This window comes from Ascaphus truei (genome assembly GCF_040206685.1).
Source record: "Ascaphus truei isolate aAscTru1 chromosome 12 unlocalized genomic scaffold, aAscTru1.hap1 SUPER_12_unloc_5, whole genome shotgun sequence".
In the NCBI taxonomy this organism is placed as follows: domain Eukaryota; kingdom Metazoa; phylum Chordata; class Amphibia; order Anura; family Ascaphidae; genus Ascaphus; species Ascaphus truei.
In genome coordinates this window covers 163,921-184,626 of record NW_027453841.1, presented here as the reverse complement: position 1 = coordinate 184,626, position 20,706 = coordinate 163,921, and the positions used below count along the sequence as shown (strand labels likewise).

General features: G+C 35.9%; 6 non-coding genes across 6 annotated transcripts; 3 read left to right on the top strand and 3 right to left on the bottom strand.

Annotated features, from left to right (window-relative positions):
* Positions 1 to 2,935: 2,935 nt before the first annotated feature.
* Positions 2,936 to 3,028, bottom strand: TRNAI-UAU (transfer RNA isoleucine (anticodon UAU)). Its single transcript is given in 2 exon segments — positions 2,936 to 2,971; positions 2,991 to 3,028. It is a non-coding gene; the product is annotated as a tRNA-Ile (tRNA).
* Positions 3,029 to 3,407: 379 nt separating this feature from the next.
* On the top strand, positions 3,408 to 3,489 carry TRNAS-UGA (transfer RNA serine (anticodon UGA)). Its single transcript has one exon. It is a non-coding gene; the product is annotated as a tRNA-Ser (tRNA).
* Positions 3,490 to 9,622: 6,133 nt separating this feature from the next.
* On the bottom strand, positions 9,623 to 9,715 carry TRNAI-UAU (transfer RNA isoleucine (anticodon UAU)). Its single transcript is given in 2 exon segments — positions 9,623 to 9,658; positions 9,678 to 9,715. It is a non-coding gene; the product is annotated as a tRNA-Ile (tRNA).
* A 379-nt stretch (positions 9,716 to 10,094) lies between these two features.
* Positions 10,095 to 10,176, top strand: TRNAS-UGA (transfer RNA serine (anticodon UGA)). Its single transcript has one exon. It is a non-coding gene; the product is annotated as a tRNA-Ser (tRNA).
* A 2,436-nt stretch (positions 10,177 to 12,612) lies between these two features.
* TRNAI-UAU (transfer RNA isoleucine (anticodon UAU)) lies at positions 12,613 to 12,705 on the bottom strand. Its single transcript is given in 2 exon segments — positions 12,613 to 12,648; positions 12,668 to 12,705. It is a non-coding gene; the product is annotated as a tRNA-Ile (tRNA).
* Positions 12,706 to 16,079: 3,374 nt separating this feature from the next.
* TRNAS-UGA (transfer RNA serine (anticodon UGA)) lies at positions 16,080 to 16,161 on the top strand. The gene has a single exon. It is a non-coding gene; the product is annotated as a tRNA-Ser (tRNA).
* Positions 16,162 to 20,706: the final 4,545 nt, after the last annotated feature.

Sequence of the window (20,706 nt, the reverse complement as noted above, 5' to 3'; positions counted from 1 at the left end):
GAGGAACAGGATGCGTGTGGGCGGTGGGTGAGACACGAGAGGGAGGTGAAGGAGGAGGTTGGCGGAACCTCGTGTGCGTGAGCGGAGGGTCAGTGACCTTCTCGCTTAGGTGAGAGACATTCCCCAGGCCCGAGGAGCATTCCCCTGTCATCGTAGGGTGCCGTTTTGTAGGGATGCCCATAGCTGTTAGGGACGTTTCCCTTTAGTGCGGTTGGAGCTGCGGAGCTGCGGTCGCCATCTTGGATTGGATACAGACGGCGCAGCATAACGGAGTGTCAGCGAAAGGCTGGAACAACGCTAAGGACCCTGTGTGGAGTGTGACGGTCATCGCAGTGACCGGAAGGTATCATTGTCTACAAGTGCACCTACACCGGTCAACAGGCGCTGATCCCGCCTCCCACTAACTAATTGGGGCATCAGTGTGAAACCATATGGTACAATACAGATACTGGTTATAGGACACACTCCTAGGGAGAGTGGCAGAGCCACCTGTGTACAGAACATTATCCCTGATAAGGTGTGGCCGAGCCACTGTGTGTGTGTAGCGTTAAGATATATATTCTGCATTTATTCCGTTCAGTATGCATAATACATAAAAGGTTGCTGTTGCACAATATGGTTGTTATGTTCTTGCTTAGGGTATATTCTCTATCATGGGGATCCTGGGCAAGTGGAGGCGCTGCACCGTGATAAGTAAGGGTATGACCCCAGGCTCCCAAATAGCGGAGGCTCAGAGCTCCTGAAGCCACAGGTACATGCAACACCGTAGTTCCTTAGTGCATGCAGTCACAAAAAGGGCTACAATAAAATAGAGGAGAAACGGCTTACCCCTACAGAAATAACTTAAGGTGACAAAGGATAATGAGCACTTTAGTGTGAGAGTGAGGGAATTCTTCCACTTTATAATTACAGATAATATTTGAATTCTTCTTAAGGACTGTGCTAAGTACTGCATGTATTGAGATGTGTACATTCTATACAGTCTGCCAAAACTATATTGTTTAAATATAATGGGAATAATCAATGTTATAGTTCAACTGCTTATCACACTTCAGCACAAATAGCTTTTTGTTATGAAAAAGCATTTGTAATGTTTTATTGTTATCATTCACAAAAGATAAGCAGGGCTTTCTAAACCTGTTGAAGAAATAAACAACTTAGCTTGAATTTTACTGAAAAATGGTCATTAATGTACTGTAATAATTGTACTGTAACTTCCTGAAGTTTACAGAAAAGTAAGAAATTAATCAAATGTAAACTTTATGGAATCTTTTGTGAAACAGAATGATTTGCATTAAGATCAAATGTACTTTGTACTTTGATATTAAATTCAGAGATAGAACATTTTATATTAAAATCAGATTTAATTTTTTGGGGGGTTCAATATGATCTTTTAGGGGTTCTGTATGTTTTTGTCTTGCAGATTAACAATATTGAATACCTAATTCATGGACATGTTTATTTTGTTGATACTTTTGCCATAGTCTGCATATTGATAGTTCCCTCTAGATACCCAAGAGATCAATGTTGGTATCCCTCCAACCTTTGTATGTCAAAATTGATCAAAAGCAGAAAAAAACAAGATAAATGCTGCACACCAAAAACTGAAAACTCTAACTGATACTTGTTGTTACTGGTGCTCTTGATCCAGGGGAGTCCCTGTGTATGACAGACTCCAAAGTCAGCAAAAAAAAACAGAGGGTTCAGGGCTCTACGGATTTAAAGAATTTATTAAATCAAATACACAAATACACAACGTTTCAACCACTCTGTTTAAAATTGATCAAAAGACATGATTTTTTGAGTGAGTTGCAAAGTTCAAATGTGTTGGAATATTTTATTCTATGCTTAAGGCATTTAAAATATCTTTAATATTAACATCAAGCCTTGTTCCTTCATATTTACTTTAACTGTGTTACTCAAATCTTCATTGTGGTTTTAGCATGTTTTCCTTTAGCTTGCTATGTAATTGGCAAAAAAAAGAAGATTCTTTATTCCTCTTCTATGTTGTCATTTATGATTGCCCACTCTGATAAAGCATAAAGCATAAAGCAAGTAAAACTGAAAGAAAAGGTGGTCGTACATGCAAAACTTCTTTCAGCACTCTTGGTTTCTACCACATACAAGATCCACTCGCCTATAGCAATAAGAGAATTTATTCAATTGAAGACTCTGGTGAAATAGCATGGGGTTGTGCTACAGTGAGGATTAACTCTTAAGAGGGATTTATATTTGTTTGGATTTAAAAACAAAACGTAGAAAGCTTTTGTTCCACCACCGCCATTCAGGTGCAAATTGTGTTTGAAAATATATTTCAGGCTTGATTGAAAGGTAGAATGTGACTTTGCTAGGGTGAATTTTAACTCTTAATGAGGTTTTGTATTGAGTTTAGATTTGTTTATTAATCATTCTCAGGGGGTAGGTGGAGGAAATGTAATAACAACAGATTATGAGAGAGGTGAGAAGTGGTTTACATATGATGAACAAGATACGAATGTGAGAGGTGAATAGTTGGGTTAAGAAGGGGGGATAGGCTGACCCCTACTTAGTACAGATAGACAGGATGCTCATTAAAGATTGCCTTTTTAGGATATATACATCTGGAAATATATGTATCCTCTAGACCAAATAATGGGTAGCATTGGCTCCACTGGTGTATTTTGGTTTGAAAAAAGGAAGAATTTGCTTGGACAGCTCTCATTTTTTTATTTTTTTAAATCATACATCATCAATTACCAATATCTTCTTGCCCACATTGAGACACCTATTGAATTTGACTGCTTTACATGCGCTCCAATGTAAGCCAAATAGCAAAATGCGGAAATGTTGTTTTTAATGTAAAAGATTACATTTTACAATTTACATCCATAGGCCTTTTATTTAACATTGTATACATTCAAACAATGCTATTGGTTGATGAAACAAAAAAAGGGTTTGCTTCAGGTGAGGCTTGAACTCACAACCTCGGCATAGCTTAGCATATACTGACATATAAGTACCGTGCGCTAACCGATTACGCCACTGGAGCATGTACCTGGAATGATTCATCTTCTTCTTGCCCCAATTGCCCTCCAACTCTGCTCTTTTAATCTCTGACATCCAAGTTAGATCATTTTCCCATTACTCCTTTTAACCCCTTTTCTTTTTTTCTGCCTGAGATCTGTTTCATACTGTACATTGAATGTGGTTAACAAAAAGTATTTCTCGTCATTTTTCAAAAACCCAATAGAAGCAACATTTTACAAAGATAATGTTGTTTAAACAATGTGTACAAACAAGTCATGTATTTCTCTTTATGAAAATGTTCTCATGGTTATTTAGTTCATATTGGTCATCATTCATTAGTGAGTGTTACCCATATCCGCTCAAGAGCCATCTGTGTGACTGTATTCAGTACTACCAGCTATGTAGTCATGGCCGAGTGGTTAAGGCGATGGACTTGAAATCCATTGGGGTTTCCCCGCGCAGGTTCAAATCCTGCTGACTACGTTGACTTTTTCAGTGGTAACGTGTTATTAAAAACTTCACTGCACTTTGCATTTTGTTTGTATCTGCTTGGCAAAGCAAACTTTACTTACTGGAATATGTGGCACACTAAAGAAGAAAACACTCTGAATTCTTCAAACATTTTCCAAGTTATACATTTTAGGGTGCTGCTGGCTGTAAAACATTTAATAAAGAACTCCATTTCAATAAATGCATTGTCTTCTATTGATAAGTATCTCTATGCTGCAACATAGTGCTAAGAGGTCATTTGTGTGCAATACTTTGCACAACATAAAATAGAGGAGAAACGGCTTACCCCTACAGAAATAACTTAAGGTGACAAAGTATAATGAGCACTTTAGTGTGAGAGTGAGGGAATTCTTCCACTTTATAATTACAGATAATATTTGAATTCTTCTTAAGGACTGTGCTAAGTACTGCATGTATTGAGATGTGTACATTCTTTACAGTCTGCCAAAACTATATTGTTTAAATATAATGGGAATAATCAGTGTTATAGTTCAACTGCTTATCACACTTCAGCACAAATAGCTTTTTTGTTATGAAAAAGCATTTGTAATGTTTTATTGTTATCATTCACAAAAGCTAAGCAGGGCTTTCTAAACCTGTTGAAGAAATAAACAACTTAGCTTGAATTTTACTGAAAAATGGTCATTAATGTACTGTAATAATTGTACTGTAACTTCCTGAAGTTTACAGAAAATTAAGAAATTAATCAAATGTAAACTTTATGGAATCTTTTGTGAAACAGAATGATTCGCATTAAGAACAAATGTACTTTGTACTTTGATATTAAATTCAGAGACAGAACATTTTTTATTAAAATCAGATTTAATTTTTTGGGGGGTTCAATATGATCTTATAGGGTTCTGTATGTTTTTGTCTTGCAGATTAACAATATTGAATACCTAATTCTTGGACATGTTTATGTTGTTGATACTTTTGCCATAGTCTGTATATTGATAGTTCCTTCTAGATACCCATGAGATCAATGTTGGTATCCCTCCAACCTTTGTATGTCAAAATTGATCAAAAGCAGAAAAAAACAAGATAAATGCTGCACACCAAAAACTGAAAACTCTAACTGATACTTGTTGTTACTGGTGCTCTTGATCCAGGGGAGTCCCTGTGAATGACAGACTCCAAAGTCAGCAAAAAAAAACAGAGGGTTCAGGGCTCTACGGATTTAAAGAATTTATTAAATCAAATACACAACGTTTCAACCATCAAAAAGTGGTCTTTCTCACTTGAGAAAGACCACTTTTTGATGGTTGAAACGTTGTGTATTTGATATAATAAATTCTTTAAATCTGTAGAGCCCTGAACCCTCTGTTTAAAATTGATCAAAAGACATGCTTTTTTGAGTCAGTTGCAAAGTTCAAATGTGTTGGAATATTTTATTCTATGCTTAAGGCATTTAAAATATCTTTAATATTAACATCAAGCCTTGTTCCTTCATATTTACTTTAACTGTGTTACTCAAATCTTCAATGTGGTTTTAGCATGTTTTCCTTTAGCTTGCTATGTAATTGGCAAAAAAAAGAAGATTCTTTATTCCTCTTCTATGTTGTCATTTATGATTGCCCACTCTGATAAAGCATAAAGCAAGTAAAACTGAAAGAAAAGGTGGTCGTACATGCAAAACTTCTTTCAGCACTCTTGGTTTCTACCACATACAAGATCCACTAGCCTATAGCAATAAGAGAATTTATTCAATTGAAGACTCTTGGTGAAATAGCATGGGGTTGGGCTACAGTGAGGATTAACTGTTAAGAGGGATTTATACTTGTTTGGATTTAAAAACAAAACGTAGAAAGCTTTTGTTCCACCACTGCCATTCAGGTGCAAATTGTGTTTGAAAAAATATTTCAGGCTTGATTGAAAGGTAGAATGTGACTTTGCTAGGGTGAATTTTAACTCTTAATGAGGTTTTGTATTGAGTTTAGATTTGTTTATTAATCATTCTCAGGGGGTAGGTGGAGGAAATGTAATAACAACAGATTATGAGAGAGGTGAGAAGTGGTTTACATATGGTGAGCAAGATACGAATGTGAGAGGTGAATAGTTGGGTTAAGAAGGGGGGATAGGCTGACCCTTACATAGTACAGATTGACAGGATGCTCATTAAAGATTGCCTTTTTAGGATATATAAATCTGGAAATATATGTATCCTCTAGACCCAAGTAATGAGTAGCATTGTTCCACTGGTGTATTTTGGTTTGAAAAAAGGAAGAATGTGCTTGGACAGCTCTCATTTTTTAATTTTTTTAAATCATACATAATCAATTACCAATATCGTCTTGCCCACATTGAGACACCTATTGAATTTGACTGCTTTACATGCGCTCCAATGTAAGCGAAATAGGAAAATGAGGAAACGTTGTTTCTTATGTAAAAGATTACATTTTACAATTTACATCCATAGGCCTTTTATTTAACATTGTATACATTCAAACAATGCTATTGATTGATGAAACAAAAAAAGGGTTTGCATCAGGTGAGGCTTGAACTCACAACCTCGGCATAGCTTAGCATATACTGACATATAAGTACCGTGCGCTAACCGATTACGCCACTGGAGCATGTTCCTGTAATGATCCATCTTCTTCTTGCCCCAATTACCCTCCAACTCTGCTCTTTTAATCTCTGACATCCAAGTTAGATCATTGTCCCATTACTCCTTTTAACCCCTTTTCTTGTTTTCTGCCTCAGATCTGTTTCATACAGTACATTGATTGTGGTTAACAAAAAGTATTTCTCGTCATTGTTCAAAAACCCAATAGAAGCAACATTTTGCAAAGATAATGTTGTTTAAACAATGTGTACAAACAAGTCATGTATTTCTCTTTATGAAAATGTTCTCATGGTTATTTAGTTCATATTGGTCATCATTCATTAGTGAGTGTTACCCATATCCGCTCAAGAGCTATCTGTGTAACTGTATTCAGTACTAGCAGCTATGTATTCATTTCCGAGTGGTTAAGGCGATGGACTTGAAATCCATTGGGGTTTCCCCACGCAGGTTCAAATCCTACTGACTACGTTGACTTTTTCAGTGGTAACGTGTTATTAAAAACTTCACTGCACTTTGCATTTTGTTTGTATCTGCTTGGCAAAGCAATCTTTACTTACTGGAATATGTGGCACACTAAAGAAGAAAACACTCTGAATTCTTCAAACATTTTCCAAGTTATACATTTTAGGGTGCTGCTGGCTGTAAAACATTTAATAAAGAACTCCATTTCAATAAATGCATTGTCTTCTATTGATAAGTATCTCTATGCTGCAACATAGTGCTAAGATGTCATTTGTGTGCAATACTTTGCACAACATAAAATAGAGGAGAAACGGCTTACCCTTACAGAAATAACTTAAGGTGACAAAGGATAATGAGCACTTTAGTGTGAGAGTGAGGGAATTCTTCCACTTTATAATTACAGATAATATTTGAATTCTTCTTAAGGACTGTGCTAAGTACTGCATGTATTGAGATGTGTACATTCTTTACAGTCTGACAAAACTATATTGTTTAAATATAATGGGAATAATCAATGTTATAGTTCAACTGCTTATCACACTACAGCACAAATAGCTTTTTGTTATGAAAAAGCATTTGTAATGTTTTATTGTTATCATTCACAAAAGATAAGCAGGGCTTTCTAAACCTGTTGAAGAAATAACCAACTTAGCATGAATTTTACTGAAAAGTGGTCATTAATGTACTGTAATAATTGTACTGTAACTTCCTGAAGTTTACAGAAAATTAAGAAATTAATCAAATGTAAACTTTATGGAATCTTTTGTGAAACAGAATGATTCTCATTAAGAACAAATGTACTTTGTACTTTGATATTAAATTCAGAGACAGAACATGTTATATTAAAATCAGATTTATTTTTTGGGGAGGTTCAATATAATCTTATAGGGGTTCTGTATGATTTTGTCTTGCAGATTAACAATATTGAATACCTAATACTTGGACATGTTTATTTTGTTGATACTTTTGCCATAGTCTGCATATTGATAGTTCCCTCTAGATACCCAAGAGATCAATGTTGGTATCCCTCCACCCTTTGTATGTCAATATTGATCAAAAGCAGAAAAAAACAAGATAAATGCTGCACAGCAAAAACTGAAAACTCTAACTGATACTTGCTGTTACTGGTGCTCCTGATCCAGGGGAGTCCCTGTGAATGACAGACTCCAAAGTCAGCAAAAGAAACGGAGGATTCAGGGCTCTACGGATTTAAAGAATTTATTATATCAAATGCACAACGTTTCAACCATCAAAAAGTGGTCTTTCTCAAGTGAGAACCCTCTGTTTAAAATTTATCAAAAGACATGATTTTTTGAGTGAGTTGCAAAGTTCAAATGTGTTGGAATATTTTATTCTATGCTTAAGGCATTTAAAATATCTTTAATATTAACATCAAGCTTTGTTCCTTCATATTTACTTTAACTGTGTTACTCAAACCTTCAATGTGGTTTTAGCATGTTTTCCTTTAGCTTGCTATGTAATTGGCAAAAAAAGAAGATTCTTTATTCCTCTTCTATGTTGTCATTTATGATTGCCCACTCTGATAAAGCATAAAGCAAGTAAAACTGAAAGAAAAGGTGGTCGTACATGCAAAACTTCTTTCAGCACTCTTGGTTTCTACCACATACAAGATCCACTACAAGATCCAAAAACTGAAAACTCTAACTGATACTTGTTGTTACTGGTGCTCTTGATCCAGGGGAGTCCCTGTGAATGACAGACTCCAAAGTCAGCAAAAAAAAACAGAGGGTTCAGGGCTCTACGGATTTAAAGAATTTATTAAATCAAATACACAACGTTTCAACCATCAAAAAGTGGTCTTTCTCACTTGAGAAAGACCACTTTTTGATGGTTGAAACGTTGTGTATTTGATATAATAAATTCTTTAAATCTGTAGAGCCCTGAACCCTCTGTTTAAAATTGATCAAAAGACATGCTTTTTTGAGTCAGTTGCAAAGTTCAAATGTGTTGGAATATTTTATTCTATGCTTAAGGCATTTAAAATATCTTTAATATTAACATCAAGCCTTGTTCCTTCATATTTACTTTAACTGTGTTACTCAAATCTTCAATGTGGTTTTAGCATGTTTTCCTTTAGCTTGCTATGTAATTGGCAAAAAAAAGAAGATTCTTTATTCATCTTCTATGTTGTCATTTATGATTGCCCACTCTGATAAAGCATAAAGCATAAAGCAAGTAAAACTGAAAGAAAAGGTGGTCGTACATGCAAAACTTCTTTCAGCACTCTTGGTTTCTACCACATACAAGATCCACTCGCCTATAGCAATAAGAGAATTTATTCAATTGAAGACTCTTGGTGAAATAGCATGGGGTTGTGCTACAGTGAGGATTAACTCTTAAGAGGGATTTATACTTGTTTGGATTTAAAAACAAAACGTAGAAAGCTTTTGTTCCACCACCGCCATTCAGGTGCAAATTGTGTTTGAAAAAATATTTCAGGCTTGATTGAAAGGTAGAATGTGACTTTGCTAGGGTGAATTTTAACTCTTAATGAGGTTTTGTATTGAGTTTAGATTTGTTTATTAATCATTCTCAGGGGGTAGGTGGAGGAAATGTAATAACAACAGATTATGAGAGAGGTGAGAAGTGGTTTACATATGATGAACAAGATACGAATGTGAGAGGTGAATAGTTGGGTTAAGAAGGGGGGATAGGCTGACCCTTACTTAGTACAGATAGACAGGATGCTCATTAAAGATTGCCTTTTTAGGATATATACATCTGGAAATATATGTATCCTCTAGACCCAAATAATGGGTAGCATTGGCTCCACTGGTGTATTTTGGTTTGAAAAAAGGAAGAATTTGCTTGGACAGCTCTCATTTTTTTATTTTTTTAAATCATACATCATCAATTACCAATATCTTCTTGCCCACATTGAGACACCTATTGAATTTGATTGCTTTACATGCGCTCCAATGTAAGCCAAATAGCAAAATGCGGAAATGTTGTTTTTAATGTAAAAGATTACATTTTACAATTTACATCCATAGGCCTTTTATTTAACATTGTATACATTCAAACAATGCTATTGGTTGGTGAAACAAAAAAAGGGTTTGCTTCAGGTGAGGCTTGAACTCACAACCTCGGCATAGCTTAGCATATACTGACATATAAGTACCGTGCGCTAACCGATTACGCCACTGGAGCATGTTCCTGTAATGATCCATCTTCTTCTTGCCCCAATTGCCCTCCAACTCTGCTCTTTTAATCTCTGACATCCAAGTTAGATCATTTTCCCATTACTCCTTTTAACCCCTTTTCTTTTTTTCTGCCTCAGATCTGTTTCATACTGTACATTGAATGTGGTTAACAAAAAGTATTTCTCGTCATTTTTCAAAAACCCAATAGAAGCAACATTTTACAAAGATAATGTTGTTTAAACAATGTGTACAAACAAGTCATGTATTTCTCTTTATGAAAATGTTCTCATGGTTATTTAGTTCATATTGGTCATCATTCATTAGTGAGTGTTACCCATATCCGCTCAAGAGCCATCTGTGTGACTGTATTCAGTACTACCAGCTATGTAGTCATGGCCGAGATGTTAAGGCGATGGACTTGAAATCCATTGGGTTTTCCCCGCGCAGGTTCAAATCCTGCTGACTCCGTTGACTTTTTCTGTGGTAACGTGTTATTAAAAACTTCACTGCACTTTGCATTGTGTTTGTATCTGCTTGGCAAAGCAATCTTTACTTACTGGAATATGTGGCACACTAAAGAAGAAAACACTCTGAATTCTTCAAACATTTTCCAAGTTATACATTTTAGTGTGCTGCTGGCTGTAAAACATTTAATAAAGAACTCCATTTCAATAAATGCATTGTCTTCTATTGATAAGTATCTCTATGTTGCAACATAGTGCTAAGAGGTCATTTGTGTGCAATACTTTGCACAACATAAAATAGAGGAGAAACGGCTTACCCCTACAGAAATAACTTAAGGTGACAAAGTATAATGAGCACTTTAGTGTGAGAGTGAGGGAATTCTTCCACTTTATAATTACAGATAATATTTGAATTCTTCTTAAGGACTGTGCTAAGTACTGCATGTATTGAGATGTGTACATTCTTTACAGTCTGCCAAAACTATATTGTTTAAATATAATGGGAATAATCAGTGTTATAGTTCAACTGCTTATCACACTTCAGCACAAATAGCTTTTTTGTTATGAAAAAGCATTTGTAATGTTTTATTGTTATCATTCACAAAAGATAAGCAGGGCTTTCTAAACCTGTTGAAGAAATAAACAACTTAGCTTGAATTTTACTGAAAAATGGTCATTAATGTACTGTAATAATTGTACTGTAACTTCCTGAAGTTTACAGAAAATTAAGAAATTAATCAAATGTAAACTTTATGGAATCTTTTGTGAAACAGAATGATTCTCATTAAGAACAAATGTAGTTTGTACTTTGATATTAAATTCAGAGACAGAACATGTTATATTAAAATCAGATTTATTATTTGGGGGGGTTCAATATGATCTTATAGGGGTTCTGTATGTTTTTGTCTTGCAGATTAACAATATTGAATACCTAATTCTTGGACATGTTTATTTTGTTGATACTTTTGCCATAGTCTGCATATTGATAGTTCCCTCTAGATACCCAAGAGATCAATGTTGGTATCCCTCCACCCTTTGTATGTCAAAATTGATCAAAAGCAGAAAAAAACAAGATAAATGCTGCACACCAAAAACTGAAAACTCTAACTGATACTTGCTGTTACTGGTGCTCCTGATCCAGGGGAGTCCCTGTGAATGACAGACTCCAAAGTCAGCAAAAGAAACGGAGGATTCAGGGCTCTACGGATTTAAAGAATTTATTATATCAAATGCACAACGTTTCAACCATCAAAAAGTGGTCTTTCTCAAGTGAGAACCCTCTGTTTAAAATTGATCAAAAGACATGATTTTTTGAGTGAGTTGCAAAGTTCAAATGTTTTGGAATATTTTATTCTATGCTTAAGGCATTTAAAATCTCTTTAATATTAACATCAAGCTTTGTTCCTTCATATTTACTTTAACTGTGTTACTCAAACCTTCAATGTGGTTTTAGCATGTTTTCCTTTAGCTTGCTATGTAATTGGCAAAAAAAGAAGATTCTTTATTCCTCTTCTATGTTGTCATTTATGATTGCCCACTCTGATAAAGCATAAAGCAAGTAAAACTGAAAGAAAAGGTGGTCGTACATGCAAAACTTCTTTCAGCACTCTTGGTTTCTACCACATACAAGATCCACTCGCCTATAGAAATAAGAGAATTTATTCAATTGAAGACTCTTGGTGAAATAGCATGGGGTTGTGCTACAGTGAGGATTAACTCTTAAGAGGGATTTATACTTGTTTGGATTTAAAAACAAATCGTAGAAAGCTTTTGTTCCACCACCGCCATTCAGGTGCAAATTGTGTTTGAAAAAATATTTCAGGCTTGATTGAAAGGTAGAATGTGACTTTGCTAGGGTGAATTTTAACTCTTAATGAGGTTTTGTATTGAGTTTAGATTTGTTTATTAATCATTCTCAGGGGGTAGGTGGAGGAAATGTAATAACAACAGATTATGAGAGAGGTGAGAAGTGGTTTACATATGATGAACAAGATACGAATGTGAGAGGTGAATAATTGGGTTAAGAAGGGGGGATAGGCTGACACTTACTTAGTACAGATAGACAGGATGCTCATTAAAGATTGCCTTTTTAGGATATATAAATCTGGAAATATATGTATCCTCTAGACCCAAATAATGAGTAGCATTGGCTCCACTGGTGTATTTTGATTTGAAAAAAGGAAGAATGTGCTTGGACAGCTCTCATTTTTTTATTTTTTTAAATCATACATCATCAATTACCAATATCTTCTTGCCCACATTGAGACACCTATTGAATTTGACTGCTTTACATGCGCTCCAATGTAAGCCAAATAGCAAAATGCGGAAATGTTGTTTTTAATGTAAAAGATTACATTTTACAATTTACATCCATAGGCCTTTTATTTAACATTGTATACATTCAAACAATGCTATTGGTTGATGAAACAAAAAAAGGGTTTGCTTCAGGTGAGGCTTGAACTCACAACCTCGGCATAGCTTAGCATATACTGACATATAAATACCATGCGCTAACCGATTACGCCACTGGAGCATGTTCCTGTAATTATCCATGTTCTTCTTGCCCCAATTACCCTCCAACTCTGCTCTTTTAATCTCTGACATCCAAGTTAGATCATTGTCCCATTACTCCTTTTAACCCCTTTTCTTGTTTTCTGCCTCAGATCTGTTTCATACAGTACATTGATTGTGGTTAACAAAAAGTATTTCTCGTCATTGTTCAAAAACCCAATAGAAGCAACATTTTGCAAAGATAATGTTGTTTAAACAATGTGTACAAACAAGTCATGTATTTCTCTTTATGAAAATGTTCTCATGGTTATTTAGTTCATATTGGTCATCATTCATTAGTGAGTGTTACCCATATCCGCTCAAGAGCTATCTGTGTAACTGTATTCAGTACTAGCAGCTATGTATTCATTTCTGAGTGGTTAAGGCGATGGACTTGAAATCCATTGGGGTTTCCCCACGCAGGTTCAAATCCTACTGACTACGTTGACTTTTTCAGTGGTAACGTGTTATTAAAAACTTCACTGCACTTTGCATTTTGTTTGTATCTGCTTGGCAAAGCAATCTTTACTTACTGGAATATGTGGCACACTAAAGAAGAAAACACTCTGAATTCTTCAAACATTTTCCAAGTTATACATTTTAGGGTGCTGCTGGCTGTAAAACATTTAATAAAGAACTCCATTTCAATAAATGCATTGTCTTCTATTGATAAGTATCTCTATGCTGCAACATAGTGCTAAGATGTCATTTGTGTGCAATACTTTGCACAACATAAAATAGAGGAGAAACGGCTTACCCTTACAGAAATAACTTAAGGTGACAAAGGATAATGAGCACTTTAGTGTGAGAGTGAGGGAATTCTTCCACTTTATAATTACAGATAATATTTGAATTCTTCTTAAGGACTGTGCTAAGTACTGCATGTATTGAGATGTGTACATTCTTTACAGTCTGACAAAACTATATTGTTTAAATATAATGGGAATAATCAATGTTATAGTTCAACTGCTTATCACACTACAGCACAAATAGCTTTTTGTTATGAAAAAGCATTTGTAATGTTTTATTGTTATCATTCACAAAAGATAAGCAGGGCTTTCTAAACCTGTTGAAGAAATAACCAACTTAGCATGAATTTTACTGAAAAGTGGTCATTAATGTACTGTAATAATTGTACTGTAACTTCCTGAAGTTTACAGAAAATTAAGAAATTAATCAAATGTAAACTTTATGGAATCTTTTGTGAAACAGAATGATTCTCATTAAGAACAAATGTACTTTGTACTTTGATATTAAATTCAGAGACAGAACATGTTATATTAAAATCAGATTTATTTTTTGGGGAGGTTCAATATAATCTTATAGGGGTTCTGTATGATTTTGTCTTGCAGATTAACAATATTGAATACCTAATACTTGGACATGTTTATTTTGTTGATACTTTTGCCATAGTCTGCATATTGATAGTTCCCTCTAGATACCCAAGAGATCAATGTTGGTATCCCTCCACCCTTTGTATGTCAATATTGATCAAAAGCAGAAAAAAACAAGATAAATGCTGCACAGCAAAAACTGAAAACTCTAACTGATACTTGCTGTTACTGGTGCTCCTGATCCAGGGGAGTCCCTGTGAATGACAGACTCCAAAGTCAGCAAAAGAAACGGAGGATTCAGGGCTCTACGGATTTAAAGAATTTATTATATCAAATGCACAACGTTTCAACCATCAAAAAGTGGTCTTTCTCAAGTGAGAACCCTCTGTTTAAAATTGATCAAAAGACATGATTTTTTGAGTGAGTTGCAAAGTTCAAATGTGTTGGAATATTTTATTCTATGCTTAAGGCATTTAAAATCTCTTTAATATTAACATCAAGCTTTGTTCCTTCATATTTACTTTAACTGTGTTACTCAAATTTTCAATGTGGTTTTAGCATGTTTTCCTTTAGCTTGCTATGTAATTGGCAAAAAAAGAAGATTCTTTATTCCTCTTCTATGTTGTCATTTATGATTGCCCACTCTGATAAAGCATAAAGCATAAAGCAAGTAAAACTGAAAGAAAAGGTGGTCGTACATGCAAAACTTCTTTCAGCACTCTTGGTTTCTACCACATACAAGATCCACTCGCCTATAGCAATAAGAGAATTTATTAAATTGAAGACTCTGGTGAAATAACATGGGGTTGTGCTACAGTGAGGATTAACTCTTAAGAGGGATTTATACTTGTTTGGATTTAAAAACAAAACGTATAAAGCTTTTGTTCCACCACCGCCATTCAGGTGCAAATTGTGTTTGAAAAAATATTTCAGGCTTGATTGAAAGGTGGAATGTGACTTTGCCAGGGTGAATTTTAACTCTTAATGGGGTTTTGTATTGAGTTTAGATTTGTTTATTAATCATTCTCAGGGGGTAGGTGGAGGAAATGTAATAACAACAGATTATGAGAGAGGTGAGAAGTGGTTTACATATGATGAACAAGATACGAATGTGAGAGGTGAATAATTGGGTTAAGAAGGGGGGATAGGCTGACACTTACTTAGTACAGATAGACAGGATGCTCATTAAAGATTGCCTTTTTAGGATATATAAATCTGGAAATATATGTATCCTCTAGACCCAAATAATGAGTAGCATTGGCTCCACTGGTGTATTTTGATTTGAAAAAAGGAAGAATGTGCTTGGACAGCTCTCATTTTTTTATTTTTTTAAATCATACATCATCAATTACCAATATCTTCTTGCCCACATTGAGACACCTATTGAATTTGACTGCTTTACATGCACTCCAATGTAAGCCAAATAGCAAAATGCGGAAATGTTGTTTTTAATGTAAAAGATTACATTTTGCAATTTACATCCATAGGCCTTTTATTTAACATTGTATACATTCAAACAATGCTATTGGTTGATGAAACAAAAAAGGGGTTTGCATCAGGTGAGGCTTGAACTCACAACCTCGGCATAGCTTAGCATATACTGACATATAAGTACCGTGCGCTAACCGATTACGCCACTGGAGCATGATCCTGTAATGATCCATGTTCTTCTTGCCCCATTTACCCTCCAACTCTGCTCTTTTAATCTCTGACATCCAAGTTAGATCATTGTCCCATTACTCCTTTTAACCCCTTTTCTTGTTTTCTGCCTCAGATCTGTTTCATACTGTACATTGATTGTGGTTAACAAAAAGTATTTCTCGTCATTGTTCAAAAACCCAATAGAACCAACATTTTGCAAAGATAATGTTGTTTAAACAATGTGTACAAACAAGTCATGTATTTCTCTTTATGAAAATGTTCTCATGGTTATTTAGTTCATATTGGTCATCATTCATTAGTGAGTGTTACCCATATCCGCTCAAGAGCTATCTGTGTGACTGTATTCAGTACTAGCAGCTATGTAGTCATGGCCGAGTGGTTAAGGCGATGGACTTGAAATCCATTGGGGTTTCCCCGCGCAGGTTCAAATCCTGCTGACTACGTTGACTTTTTCAGTGGTAACGTGTTATTAAAAACTTCACTGCACTTTGCATTTTGTTTGTATCTGCTTGGCAAAGCAATCTTTACTTACTGGAATATGTGGCACACTAAAGAAGAAAACACTCTGAATTCTTCAAACATTTTCCAAGTTATACATTTTAGGGTGCTGCTGGCTGTAAAACATTTAATAAAGAACTCCATTTCAATAAATGCATTGTCTTCTATTGATAAGTATCTCTATGCTGCAACATAGTGCTAAGATGTCATTTGTGTGCAATACTTTGCACAACATAAAATAGAGGAGAAACGGCTTACCCCTACAGAAATAACTTAAGGTGACAAAGGATAATGAGCACTTTAGTGTGAGAGTGAGGGAATTCTTCCACTTTATAATTACAGATAATATTTGAATTCTTCTTAAGGACTGTGCTAAGTACTGCATGTATTGAGATGTGTACATTCTTTACAGTCTGCAAAAACTATATTGTTTAAATATAATGGGAATAATCAATGTTATAGTTCAACTGCTTATCACACTACAGCACAAATAGCTTTTTGTTATGAAAAAGCATTTGTAATGTTTTATTGTTATCATTCACAAAAGATAAGCAGGGCTTTCTAAACCTGTTGAAGAAATAACCAACTTAGCATGAATTTTACTGAAAAGTGGTCATTAATGTACTGTAATAATTGTACTGTAACTTCCTGAAGTTTACAGAAAATTAAGAAATTAATCAAATGTAAACTTTATGGAATCTTTTGTGAAACAGAATGATTCTCATTAAGAACAAATGTACTTTGTACTTTGATATTAAATTCAGAGACAGAACATGTTATATTAAAATCAGATTTATTTTTTGGGGAGGTTCAATATAATCTTATAGGGTTTCTGTATGATTTTGTCTTGCAGATTAACAATATTGAATACCTGAATGGTGAAGAAAAAAAATGTGAACTAGCGCTAAAGTGTAATACACAGTGTGATATTAAAAAACTTATAATAAAGGATGGCTGCCCGGTGATACTGCCAGTACTAACAGAATAAACCAAAATAAAGAAAAACCTGGCGCCAAATAGTCAGTGGAATGTCCTGTACTCCTCAAGGGATCCGCACATTTGCTCGACAGACCATGCAAAGAAAAGAACACAAACAAACAAAAATCATAGCGCAACACTGTAGGGTAAGCAGTACTGCACTAATACACACAAACAGTTAAGAATCCTAGCGATTATTAAAATAATTATTTATTAAAAAGAACTATGCCAAGACCGACAATGGCAAATACAAGGAACCGCAGGTCATCCGGAGCACAAAAATTGGAGCCCTACTTACATACAGCAAGGTTTAAGCTCACATGGTAGGAACAAGTCCTAGGTAGAGATGATCTCCCTGGCGGGTGATGCCTCTGCTCCACTGCGGCTCAGACACCAGTCAGTCCTTACGATGGTAACCGGAACAGCTCCGGCCGTGGGGGCTGGTGTGCGGGGTCCACAGCTCTGCACCGCGTGTAGACACACGCCTCACTTCCTCCTACGGAGCAACAGGAAGTCTCTGCGCGCCCGCGCGCGATAGTGCCCGTTGCCTTAAAGGAACAGCTGGCAGGCTGAAGGGAAAGTTGGGCTCCAAGGCCAAATGTCCTTAAACGTCCAAAGTCAGTCAAATAGTGGCTGTGCCACTAGCCCTACGCGTTTCGTAGATGTCACTCTACTTCCTCAGGGGCTGAAAACAATGATACTTGGTGACACATAGATATACCCTAGCCAATTAAAATTAATTGATCGTTTATAATTAAAACAGCCTGTATGTCATTAGTACCAAATCAATACATGGACTCTTAGACATACATGACATCAAACACATAAAAAACACATAAAAAACACATAGAAACAACAGTACCAGCATATGTCAAAACATGTATATACCCTAATGTCATATGCATATTAAGTAAACCTACAGAGGTATGAAAATATTCAAACTCTCCCCTTGGGTATAGTTAATTGCTACACAAACTCCTTTTGCTTTTAATTTAACAGGTTCTGCACTAGTCACTGACACAAAAGTTAACTCTCTCCTCACTTTTATCACTAGACCAATCTATTTCCCTAGAAAAGAACCCAATTCAAAATCTATGTTAAGACCATTGGGGGACAGGGTCTTCAGTTCAAAGATCCAAAAGGCCTCACGTCTGTTTATATGTTTAATAGTGTCCCCACCTCTCCAATCTGGAGTGCATAACTCAATGGGTTGACAGACCAGGCCCTTTGGGTCTCTGCCGTGATGCAACAGAAAATGGTGGGACACACTGTGCGTTGTTAGACCTTTCTTTATATTATAGACGTGTTCATAAATACGTCTTTGAAAGGTTCTACCAGTGCGTCCCACATATTGCAAGCCGCATGGGCATTGCAATACATAAATTACAAATTGCGATTTACATGTGATGTGCGACATAATCTTGTATATTTTATCAGTAACATTAGATCTAAACTCAATGTTACACCTACTGTATTTACATGCTATGCACTTTTTGCATGGTTTGAACCCATTAGGACCCTTGGTGGTTATCATTTTATCCTTCCCTTGATGTAACGGACAACTGGGTGCCAATTCATTTTTGAAATTATTTGCTTTTTTAAAAATAATGGAAGGTCTCGGAGTTAGTACCTGTGAAAGTGTAGCGTCCTGTAGCAAAATTGGCCAGTGCTTGGCAAAGATGTTTCTTATTCTTGGGGCCATAGCGTTATACTGGGTAATGAAAGAGATGTTATTCCTTCCTTGATCTAACCCTTTCTCTTTATATTGAAGGAGCTTATTCCTGTCCATATCTTGGACCAGGGATATTGTGCTCTCAAGTTCTTCAATAGGGTAATTCCTTTCAAGAAATTTTTGCACTCCAGATTGGAGAGGTGGGGACACTATTAAACATATAAACAGACGTGAGGCCTTTTGGATCTTTGAACTGAAGACCCTGTCCCCCAATGGTCTTAACATAGATTTTGAATTGGGTTCTTTTCTAGGGAAATAGATTGGTCTAGTGATAAAAGTGAGGAGAGAGTTAACTTTTGTGTCAGTGACTAGTGCAGAACCTGTTAAATTAAAAGCAAAAGGAGTTTGTGTAGCAATTAACTATACCCAAGGGGAGAGTTTGAATATTTTCATACCTCTGTAGGTTTACTTAATATGCATATGACATTAGGGTATATACATGTTTTGACATATGCTGGTACTGTTGTTTCTATGTGTTTTTTATGTGTTTTTTATGTGTTTGATGTCATGTATGTCTAAGAGTCCATGTAGTGATTTGGTACTAATGACATACAGGCTGTTTTAATTATAAACGATCAATTAATTTTAATTGGCTAGGGTATATCTATGTGTCACCAAGTATCATTGTTTTCAGCCCCTGAGGAAGTAGAGTGACATCTACGAAACGCGTAGGGCTAGTGGCACAGCCACTATTTGACTGACTTTGGACGTTTAAGGACATTTGGCCATGGAGCCCAACTTTCCCTTCAGCCTGCCAGCTGTTCCTTTAAGGCAACGGGCACTATCGCGCGCGGGCGCGCAGAGACTTCCTGTTGCTCCGTAGGAGGAAGTGAGGCGTGTGTCTACACGTGGTGCAGAGCTGTGGACCCCGCACACCAGCCCCCACGGCCGGAGCTGTTCCGGTTACCATCGTAAGGACTGACTGGTGTCTGAGCCGCAGTGGAGCAGAGGCATCACCCGCCAGGGAGATCATCTCTACCTAGGACTTGTTCCTACCATGCGAGCTTAAACCTTGCTGTATGTAAGTAGGGCTCCAATTTTTGTGCTCCGGATGACCTGCGGTTCCTTGTATTTGCCATTGTCGGTCTTGGCATAGTTCTTTTTAATAAATAATTATTTTAATAATCGCTAGGATTCTTAACTGTTTGTGTGTATTAGTGCAGTACTGCTTACCCTACAGTGTTGCGCTATGATTTTTGTTTGTTTGTGTTCTTTTCTTTGCATGGTCTGTCGAGCAAGTGTGCGGATCCCTTGAGGAGTACAGAACATTCCACTGATTATATGGCGCCAGGTTTTTCTTTAATATTGAATACCTAATACTTGGACATGTTTATTTTGTTGATACTTTTGCCATAGTCTGCATATTGATAGTTCCCTCTAGATACCCAAGAGATCAATGTTGGTATCCCTCCACCCTTTGTATGTCAATATTGATCAAAAGCAGAAAAAAAACAAGATAAATGCTGCACAGCAAAAACTGAAAACTCTAACTGATACTTGCTGTTACTGGTGCTCCTGATCCAGGGGAGTCCCTGTGAATGACAGACTCCAAAGTCAGCAAAAGAAACGGAGGATTCAGGGCTCTACGGATTTAAAGAATTTATTATATCAAATGCACAACGTTTCAACCATCAAAAAGTGGTCTTTCTCAAGTGAGAACCCTCTGTTTAAAATTGATCAAAAGACATGATTTTTTGAGTGAGTTGCAAAGTTCAAATGTGTTGGAATATTTTATTCTATGCTTAAGGCATTTAAAATCTCTTTAATATTAACATCAAGA